Raw genomic sequence first — 11758 nt, 5'->3', positions numbered from 1 at the left:
TGCAATCAGAGCGACAAAACAGTGAAATAAGAGCTTCACTGCTCTGATGTAAAATCATTGTCAACCTGGAACTCTACTCAACTATGACCTGAGAGTGAAGGCAAAATTAAGATATTTTGAGCAATTTAAGATAGAGAAGACCTGTTTCCCAAGCATAGGTGTCAGCCTGTTCTCGCCCCAGATGCTCTCTTCTTTAGAAGTTTAGCTATTTCGAGATGGATGCTGTGTAGCAAGAGTGGACAGACATGGATTTGGTGGATGGGTGCTGACCACCCATTACTCTCTCTTTTCAGGGTGCCTTCCAGGATGAAGAGGCCAAAGCTGCGCTCTTAGACACCGTCTTCTATGTTTCCCAGGCTCCTCGCAGTGGCTTGCGGCAGTGATTCATGCCCTGTCAGATGTACTCACACAAGATCTGCATTTGCTGTTTGTGCTGTGTCTTGTTGGCAAGCCGAGTTGTGAAGCTTTGTCCCCATGCTGGAGTCCTAGCAGAGGCCCCAGGGGCCATGAGCTACTTTTTATGTCCATACAGAGGGGCGGTGTGGAGAACACCCAATTTTTTGGGTGTAGCTGGAGCAGTGTGCCTTGGATCTCAAGATGTGTAATAGCAGAGTTGCAGGGATTTTGTTTGTTGTGGCTGCGTGTGTGTGGTCTCTTCCTCACCGAAGGGGGTGATTGTAGCTGGGAAAGGATAGTTCTGGAGCAAGAGACTTCCTGTATATGGCAGAGGTAGCAAGTCTTGGTAACCTTGTTTTTTTTTTTTTTCCCTCCTCTGGTGAAGATATTTTATTTTTCTTAAAAATATAATTGTACAATGCTCTTCAGAGAAAGAAAAATTCCCTCAATGCCCCCAAATACCATGTGGATTAATAATCTTCTTCTCTTTCAAAACTAAATATGTAATTGATAATATGCAACTGATTTCTTGTGAAATATAGTATTTATGCTTTTTAATTTTCTTTCCCTTTATTTTAACTAAAGCTAAGTCCAGTTTAAACCTATGCTTTTTGTAATGAGCCAAATCAAGTTTATCATAGTTCAAAGATGATGAAATAAAATGCTAAATGGTGATGCTGATAAAAACTGTCAATTAGCTGGTACACAGTGATATGAATTTGCTGCAGGAAGACAGATTCTGATTTAGATACAACAGTGGTGAGGTGTGGCCATAGCGTAGGCTGCAGTGCCATGCCCAGGTCATTATTATTCACTCACACACCCATGCCCCGGCTGCCATGGGTGTTGACTGCTGGTAGCTCATAGCTGTCCTTCTCTAAAGAAATGTTCCAGATGTTGGTATCCAGGTTACCTGGAAATTTATGTATCACCCTCCAGGGGCAGGGATAAGAGAATAGAGCAGAGTGTAGTATTAAAAAAACAAAATGTCAAAGAACTTTCTGGAGGGACACCTGGGTGGCTCAGTGGTTGAGCATCTGCCTTTGGCTCAGGTTGTGATCCCAGGGTTCTGGGATCGAGTCCCGCATCGGGCTCCCTGTGTGGAGCCTGCTTCTCCCTCTGCCTATGTCTCTGTCTGTCTCTGTGTGTCTCTCATGAATAAATACATAAAATCTTTAAAAAAGAGAACTTTCTGGAATTGAAGACAGTTCTCAGGTTGAGGAAGTACGCCAGCCAACATCTGAATGGCAACAGGGCACAAAAGGCCAGTCTTCCTACTGCAGGGGGGATCATCTCTAGGTGATATGTGTTCCAGAGTTTTCCCGTGAGATCAGGCTGAAATGAGTCTCCAGCTGAAACTATATTTTCTTTCTGCTTCCCCGCCCCCCCCCCCGCCCCACACCTGCCTTTTGCCTTCTTCGGAGAACTCACTCAGTAAATCTTGACTATGAAACAGACCATAAGGATAGGATTTGCTCAGTCTCAAGTGGTTTGCAAAAGGATCCTATTGTTGGTAATGGCAGGCGGAATGCTGATGGCCAGGAGAATGCTGTATTGATAACGTTTGCAGAGACTTTCCCTTGTGGTGGATTGGGGTGGGATAGAGAGGTGAAAGAGGGCGCACTAGATAGTGTAATTTCTTGAGCATTTGAAAGGTTAGCTGGTGTGGGGGGGGCGCAGGATGGTAACTCTAAGGACTATGGAATTGGAGGTCTGGGGTTAACTGCAAATCCTGTGTTGCCAGGGAGGAATGGTAGGCTTAGATACATTAATTAACAACTTCAAGTTCAGTGTGATGTTTAAAGAACCTTTTTTTTTTAAAAAAAAGATTTTAGAAATAAAATCTATAGAAAAATCTTCATGAGAGATACAGAGAGAGAGGCAGAGACATAGACAGAGGGAGAAGCAGGCTTCTTGTGGGGTACCTGATATGGGACTCAATTCCAGGACCCAGGATCATGACTTGAGCCAAAGGTAGATGTCCAACCACTGAGCCACCCAGGTGTCCGTAAAGAACCTTTTTAACAACATTTCAAGAGTCTTTCCTCTTCTGCAACCAGAAGGCCACATAAACCATGACTTCGGCATAGGACTGAGTTGTACAATTGGAAAAGACTTCAAGGAGGTTGAATTTTCAGCCCAGGTAAGTCTCTGTCCAAGTCAGAGCTGTGCTACGGGAGCAGTGGGACCCCAGGACGTGGAATGGATATACTTGAGAACCTTGAATACATAGAGAACCTCGAACCCTTTGCAGTAGTGGCCTATTTTCTCATATTTGAGGATAAAAACTGCAGACACAGTGCTTGTTCTCAGCATTGGCCCTTATTTCACACTCCTGATCACCAAAAAATAAGTAGAGTCAAATTCCAGCATCACTTAGAGAAAGAAGTGATGCGCCTATCTCAGAGGCAAAGATTATAAACCAAACAAACTGTGCAACTTGATTAGCTTGTACTGGCAGGAACCAGGAGAATATGAAGAAGGTCTTGGAGGTCCCTGATAGATAAACAAGAGTTTGTCAATATGGGGCATCCTTCAATGGCCCAAGATTCAATACTCTGGCATAAGCAGTTGTAATACCTTCTAGATTGGAGCCAGAAGCCAGGAAAGCTGTGACCTGTACTGAAAGAAGTAAGAGGGCAGGGCTGCTGTGGCAGACTGGAGAAGAGGGGATGGGTTCAGAGAATTAGGAGTCCTAATATTTATCCTCAGGAAGACCTGGAGGTTACCATGCTCTCCAAGTCAATAGGGAATCCACCGATGAAGGGGAATCCAGCTTCACTGAGAGATCCATGGTGCTTGGTTTCTCCAGGTTAGAGCTAATGGTAGGAGCTATTACAGATTAGGCTCCTTAATCTCAATGCAGATAGGAGAATCCCAGAATGGCTGAGGAAGACACAGATTTAGCCATCAGATGCAACATGGAGCCCCTGAAATATATTTCAGCATTCCCTTGATAACTACTAAGTACAGTATAAAAACAAAAAGCACAAGTCAAACTTTCCCATCAATGAAGATACAAAAATTTAAAAATACTGATAAACCGAACGTAACAATGTATGAGAAATTAGTATGCGTCTATATAAATATATGTTTATATTTGGGACCAAACTAAGTTTATTCCCCAAATAAAAGGTTAGTTTAACCTTAGGAGATGAAATAACATAAATTACCACACTAACAGAATAAAGAAAATAAAGAAGGCAATTACTTTGGCTAAAGAGAAAGAATTGATAAAAATACAAAAAAAAAAAAAAACTATTCATGTTTAAAAAGAAAAAAGAAAACCTCAAACAGATTAGGTATGAAGCCAAACTCCTTCATCTGAGAAGGGTAGCTGCAAAAAAGAAAAAAGAATGGTGACATATAGAATCACTCCTTTCAATAGAAAGAATAAGATGGCAGTGACTATCGTCACCCCTTCATTCAGCATTGCACCAGAATTCTTATTGGGTGCAATAAAGGAAAATAATAATAATAATAATTAAAAGTAAGGACTGGCAAGAAAGTATGAAAATTGCTATTACTTACCAATGATATGACTATGTAGTTAGAAAATCCAGAAGAATTTATAGCTAGATTTTAGAATGAATAAGAAAGCTGATCAATTTTCCTGGATGCAAAATAAAGGTACCAAAAGCAATTTCATTTCCATACAGCAGCAACAAAGAGATGAGAAGATAAAAAGCTTTGGTCCCACTGTAGGAAGAGAGTGTAGGCGGTCATAGAGGAGACTGAACACTCCCCATCAGCCCCCACCCACCCCCCGCAAGCATCCTTTCTCAGTTCCACGGTCCATTTCATCTTCAGATTATGGGCCACCTTAGTTCCTGGGCAGTCCAGGAATAAGAGGACGGACACCTTTCTATAGCCTTGAGCACAGCTAAAGTCACCCTGTGGAATTGGTTACACCAGGGGCCAACCATGTCTATACGGCCTTAAACGAAGGAAGCACCTCCAGGGGAGTTTCAGATTTTAATCAGCATAATGGAAATCACCAGCTTGAAAACCTAGTCATGTTCGGATCAAAGGTCATACCCGACTTGCGTGGCGCCCTGGGCCAGTCGCAAGATAAACTAATTCTAGTACAAGTATCTAAAAATAGCTGAATAAATGTTCTATGCAATATTAACCTTTGCTAATTCTGTGTGTTAGGTAGAGGAATACGTATTACATGGGTCTCCAACCTTGTCTGTAGTTTTTAAACTTTTCCAAGTAAAGAAGTGATTGGTGGGATTTGATTGTGATTGTTATTTGTGCGTGTTGAGGTTTATCTTTTTATATGAACAAAGGTTTGTCTAGTTTGTGTTTATAAAATGTGATCTCTGCAAGTAAGTTATAAGCATGGTCACCTTTTGATCTTTTCATTATAAGCCAAGTATGATCAAGTTGACAGGCTCTCAAAGATTCCCCAGCTTCCACTTATTCCTTTGAATACATCTATTTTTCAATATATAGTATTTTCTCAGGGGTCATAGCTACTACCAGGACTTCTATTATAATTTAGGCTAGCCAATTAACTGGAAAGGTAAAAATTTCTTGATAAGACTGTTGAGATTGGCAACAGTTCCTACTTGCAGTAATATATAAACTTCTTTCAAATAAATTAAAATTTTCCTCAAGAAATTGTTATATTTCTATCATCTTAGGAAATTACAATGACAACTAATCGCTATTGTTTCTTCTCATTCATTGCATTATAAAAATGTAACTGAATAGTCTTTAACTCAGATATTTGACTTTGTATCTCAAGAGAAATAAATTGCTTAATTATTAGCCGAATTTTACAGATGGCCTCAAATTTCAGACAATCACCTCAGTTGGGCCAAATCTATCTTTTCAAATATACTGAAAGTCCTATTTTTTAAAGCTATCAATGAAGTGCCTTTAGAAGGAAAATTTTCCCTAAAGTTTCAAGTAAATCCCCAATCCTTGCAAGACATCTTCCCAGCGGTCCATAAGGAAATTGTCTTTCATAAAACTAGATTAAGAGAATTCTATTAGTGGACCAATTCAAAGAGAACTTGTACCTTCCCTCAGGAAATTTGAGTTATATTTGGGGCACTTGCTGCAGTAATGTACTACTATTATTTTTTTCTAAGGTAATGAAAAGGAGTGAGTGAAGCAAAGTGATCTGACCTGGTACATCAGCACTGGGTAGCAGTGAGACACTGCCCGCGCTCACAGTGCCACTTAGCTCTTGGGACACACTGGTGCTGATCTCCTAAGTACAGGGTAGGGATGTTGTATCCCATAACAATGATACAGTGTCTCTTACAGAGTAAGGAGTCAACACGTGCTTTCCATCTAATGCAGACAAATGTTCAGGAGAGACATTGATGTCTAGGTCGATGTAGTTGACCATTTATGTTGGGGACTTTATTTCATTTCATGCCAGGAATGAAGTAACACTGTGAAAATAAAGTGTTAGGTGGTGATGTCTGGTTTGATTTGTGTATTTTAATCAATTTTTAAAGCCATTGCCTTTTCTCTGTGTGGACAAGGTTTCGGAGTTTGCCACGCACACAGATTCCTCTAAAAGCTGAACATAATTTTATACCTTAAGCATTTCAACACACGGAAATAAATTAGATATCTTTCATGTATTTGTGAAACCTAACCAAATTCACATCTAAATTGGTACAGTGTTTTGACATCTTTCTCCTCCTTGATTGAATTAAAGCTATTTTTTATTAAGCCTAAAAAAGCCTTGGGAGATTAGAAGTAGTGAGTTGGTACAATGGCTCCATAGGTCCTGATTATAAAGTGTTTTATCATCTTATAGTTATCTTGAAGTATAATAAAATAGAAATTGGAGTTATGTGATTGAATATGCAGAACTTCAACAAAATGTTTGCGTTTACCACTGTTACTTCACAGTGAAGTCAGCAAGAGCCGTCGTTCTCTGGAAACCATACCACCACCACTGCCAACATAGCAGAAATCAAACCATTTACCCTTGCTGCTTTCACTGTACCAGTGGAAACTGAAAGCAAAATATCCTTTATACTACCTTTCGTATGTTTTTATTCCATGAAGATTACCAGATTGCTTGTTTTTGTAAGTTGTGTTCCATAAATTTTCAGAAACTGTGGGACAAGAATTGATTTTCTTGTAAATAAAAAAAACACAACCAAAATCTGAAACAAAAACTTTCTTTTCTGGGATCCCTGGGTGGCGCAGCTGTTTAGCTCCTGCCTTTGGCCCAGGGCGCGATCCTGGAGACCCGGGATCGAATCCCACGTCGGGCTCCCGGTGCATGGAGCCTGCTTCTCCCTCTGCCTATGTCTCTGCCTCTCTCTCTCTCTCTCTCTCTATGACTATCATAAATAAATAAAAATTAAAAAAAAATAAAATAAAGCTGTTTAAAAAAAACTTTCTTTTCTGAAAGGATTATTTCATACAAAATCATTGGTATATAGTATATTTCTTTAAATTCTACTCTAGCTAGAAAACAGAACTCAAATATTCCCCTTCTTAAAAAGGCTACAAACACCATTCCAAAAGGAAGAACTTATAATGTCTCAACTTTATGAAACTTGGTATATTTGAGCTTTTTAAATTAAAATCTTTAATTTCCATAATATCTATCAAAGCTATAAAAGGTATGAAGTGACTGCAATACATTTAGTCCACTGGTTTTGTCATGCAAACTGGAAAACCAACTTGGCCTTCCCTTACCAAACTGTTTGTATCTATCATAGGATTGCTCCCCATAAGAATTTGCTCAATATAAATGTGCATTCAATATAGAGTAAACATATCTGCACACGCACACACACACACACACACACCCATTTCTTGGAGGTAGAAATAAAGGCCACTACTTAACACCTTGGCAGGTGTCTGCAGTTGTTCGTTAGTTGTCTCATGATACAAATATCTTCTCAGCAGCGTAGTGTGCTGTCATCATGGCTGGATCTGGAAGGGAGCTGAGGAACTATAGGCAGAGCCATGCCAGAGTCTAACCCCAGGGTTCCAGTGCTCAGCACAGAGAAGTAGAAGCACATGCTGCACCTCTGTGTTGGGATAAAATACCTCATGCGAATTAGGCAATGCTAATGAGTTGAAGCTGATGAAATTTCCAGTCCCTGGAAAGTGCACTGGTTTTGTAAAGACTCTACCCTCTTTACTTGTTATCTTGAGAAAACTTGGACGTTGGCCTCAGGTAGTTTTAATTATCAGACTTTAATAACAGTTTTGAGAGCACTTATCTCCTATGAGGAGATTTGGCTCAAACTCCAGCTCCGCCACTAACCGTTCATTATGAATTAGACACTGAATCTCTCTGAACTTCAATTTCCTAGCTGCAGAGTAAGAGGTTTAGAGTAGACTAGATGATCTCTAAGGCTGCCTCTGGCTCTATTTCTCATTTTCTTACTTCATGGCACTAGCCCACTGTGGTATGTGATTCCGCATGAACCACCTTGAACACAGATCACTGTTGCTTCCTACCTCCAACTCTTTCCTCCCCGTGAACTTTGTGGTCTCCAACTTTCCTGGTTTTCCTTAATACCTCTTTTCCTTCTCTAACTCTTTACTTTTTCTTCTCTTAGCCTTCAAATTTTGGTATTTTCTACAGTTCATGCTATTATCCTTCTTTCTTGCTCTATAGCTACTCTCCTGGTGTGTGGTCTCATAAATTTTAGGCTACCACTACCTATGTGCTGTGGGTGCTTCTGACTTTAGGAATGTTTATCTAACTGCTGTACATTTTCTTACTTCACATCAGCTCAAATCAGGGTGTCCAAAACAAATTCACCACCTGCAATTCTATTTTTTTTAATAGTAAGTTCTTTATTTAAATTCAATTTAGTTAACATATACTGTATTAGGAGTTTCAGGGATAGAATTTAGTGATTCTTCAGTTGCATATAACAGCGCTCATTACACCATGTGCCCTCCTTAATGCTCATCACCCAGTTATCCTTTCCCCCCATCTATCTCCCCTTCAGCCCTCAGTTTGTTTCCTAGAGTTTATCATCTCTTACGGTTTGCCTCCCTCTCTATTTTCATCTTATTTTATTCTTCCTTTATTTTTCCTTCCCCCGTCTTCATGTTTTATTTCTTTTTTTTTTTTTTTTATGTTTTATTTCTTAAATTCCACACGAGTGAAATCACATGGTATTTGTTTTTCTCTGACTGACTTATTTCACTTAGTATAATGCCCTATAGTTCCATCCATGTCATCACAAATGGCCACCTGCCATTCTAAATCCCTTCCTTTTTGTTAATATCACCATCATTCACCTAAGTCATTCCTGTATTGAGCCTTGATTCTTCTTTCTATCACCATTTCCATCCAATCAGCTAACTCTTGAGCATTTCACTTTTTCACTGCCTTCATGCAGGATTTTTCAGATGAAGAGCCACTCCACCCTCCTTCTGCTCTCCTTGTCTGAGGTCTGGCTTTACTATATAGTTCTGACCACCTCTCTCTTGATTTGAAAGCGTTCACTGAACTTTAATGAGCTGCAGTGTGGTACCCAGTTTGGGGCCTACAGGCCTTAGGAATCTTTTAATATTTTGGTTAATGTTTTCAGATCTATGTTGACTGCAATCTTTATCTTATCAATTTTTTTATTAAATTCTAATTAGTTAACATATAGTGTAATATTGGTTTCAGGAGTAGAATTTAGTGATTTATCACTTATGTATAATACACAGTTCTCAGGACAAGTACCTTCCTTAAAAGCCACTGCAATCTTTGAATATAGACTGAACAAATAATATTTCTAATGTGTATACATGACTATTTTTTAAAAGTCTATAGATATAAGTTATGATTAGTAATATAAACAACAAACTCCTAAGTTTCAGTGACTTTGTAGTAACTTTCTGATATTGTGTATTTTTAAATGTATAGGAATAGTAAGAGCACAGTGACAATCATGCGGAAGCCCTAAATTCATCCATGTTAAAAATGGGTGCTGGTATTTGAAAAAGTTGGCAACTTTTGACTAAGTGCTAAGCTTCTCAAAAGTGACTCACAGTTTCATGACCAGGCTCTATGGCTCCTGGCTACCTCTTCTGCTCATTTTTATAACTACTCACCTGGTATTTTACAATCCAGGGACACTTAATTCTTTGTGGTCCCCATTATACAACATGCTATTTGTCTTTTGTGTATCTTTGTCCCTATAAACCCTTTCCCTACTGCTTGACACTTCACTGCTAAATCTTATTTTTTTCTTGAAGACTCAAATCAAAGATTACTTTATCCAGGAAGTTTTTCTATATTCTAAGAACCTTCTCACCCCCAATTCTATATGCATATCTCTGTCCTTATTATGCCCATCAAATTGCATTATACTTGAATACTTAAGCATTTATTATTTTTAAAGATTTTATTTATTTATTAATGAGAGCCAGACAAAGAGAGAGAGAGAGAGAGAGGCAGAGACACAGGCAGAGGGAGAAGCAGGCTCCATGCAGGGAGCCGGACGTGGGACTCGATCCCCGGACTCCAGGATCAGGCCCTGCGCTGAAGGCGGCGCTAAACCTCTGAGCCACCCGGGTTGCCCAATACTTACGCATTTATTTCCCTTCTGGACCATAAATCCCTTGATGTCTCTACCTTTACAGCCTCCACTTGGTACCCCCAGGACTCTAGCACTTTGATTGGCATCAATAAGCATTCAGTACCAAGCTTCTCTAGACTTTGTTGAAACATTATTACTCGTCTCCCAATACTGTAATGTTTCCAGGGCTATTGAAAAGATGATTTTGGATGGAGACCCTTTATTACAAATTGCTTTAAGCCAACTTTCTCATTCAAAATTATGACATTATTTTGTTAGATATTGGTAATCTCCAGACGTTAATGGTTACTTAGAGCTACAGTTGTCCACAATCTTGCTTATGGGTAAGGTGTGACCACCCCTGTTGTCTCAGGCCAAATTCTGTCACATGTATAAATATTTATTACCAAAGAGGTGAAGAAAGGGGCAAAGAGTCTCTAAGCTTGAAGTCCCAGCTTACTGTCATTGTAGACATTCTGTGAAGCACCATGAATGAAAGGTGCATAAGGCAATTGTGACAATATGCCCGCAGCTTTGTTCAGCTAAACTTCGAGTCAGATCAGGTGGCATGATCTTTCAAAAATGATATACAAAAGACTCAGAAAAGTCCTTAGGCTTGGGAATGGCTCTCATAGATATCAGCTGTTAGCTTTGCTAAATATTTCTCTCGCAAGAGTTAAGGTATCGGTACACCATTTCTAGTTGATTCATGTCTTGAACACCATTTATTTCTCCAGTAGGGAAAAAAGTCTTATGTTCCTTATGCTAAATAATAACTCCTTTAGTATTGGGAAAAAAAAAAAAAAGAAGAAGAAGGCTGAAACACTTGCAGCAGCTACCCATGTAGTGTGGGCTTCTGATTACAGTTTTTCAAATGCTAACAAACTACCCTGAGTCTAAATTAAAACCTAGGTGCTCACATAGTTATATTACATCGTCTATGCTTAGATATCTTTAAGGTTTCACACAACAGAAGTTTTTTACAATAGATTATTATGAAAGGCAACTACCAAAATCAGTAATCATTTTATATTTTAGGCAGCAAGGAAGAAAGTAATGCAATGAAACCTTTACCTTGCAGTTAATGTTATCTTAATACAGATTAGAGATGCATGTGTTGGTTTGGCTTATAAAACAGACCAAAATGTCATTTTAAAAAACTCTGATGTCAACAAGTATTTTTTTTAACAAGCATTTTAAATACCAGATATATTTCCAGGTTCATGTCTAATAAAATTCACTTTGTATTGTGAGAATGATCAGCAGGGCTCAATCTTTATGATTCCAGGATTGCATCTGATGGCTCTAATCTTAGAATGATGGGGAAAAACAAAACAAATAATTTCCTATTAATTTGTAGGGATGGGTTGAATTGTACTCTTCCAGAGACTGAAGGAATCTGTAAATGGACTTTTCTCCTCCCCAGAAACACCCAGTTCTTCTCAACTATGACTTTCTCTCCTGTGTATATCCTTTACTAGTTACAGGACAGACTTGGCTCCCGATCACCAAATCCCTACTATTGGAATTTTATGGAAGCTTTGCCACACAGGCATGATCAGTTATTAACTCCATTTTCAGCCCTTCTCCTTTCTCTGGAGGATGGGCGGAAGGGTAAGTTGGAGCTGAAAATTCCAAGCTTCAAATCATGGCTTGGTCTTTCTGGACCAGCCTCCATCTAGGAGTCATCCAGGAGCCCACTTAGAATTGCCTCATTAGAACAAAAAATGTTCCTTGTGTTTTTATCACTTAGGAAGTTACAAGGGCTTTAGGAACTCTGTGCCAGGAACTGTGGGCAGACACCAGTATATATATTTTCTATTATCTCACAGAATCTCCTG

The sequence above is a fragment of the Canis lupus genome, chromosome 15, assembly GCF_011100685.1.
Source record: "Canis lupus familiaris isolate Mischka breed German Shepherd chromosome 15, alternate assembly UU_Cfam_GSD_1.0, whole genome shotgun sequence".
NCBI lineage: Eukaryota > Metazoa > Chordata > Mammalia > Carnivora > Canidae > Canis > Canis lupus.
The sequence above is the reverse complement of the archived record's forward strand: the minus strand, read 5'-3'. Positions refer to the sequence as shown.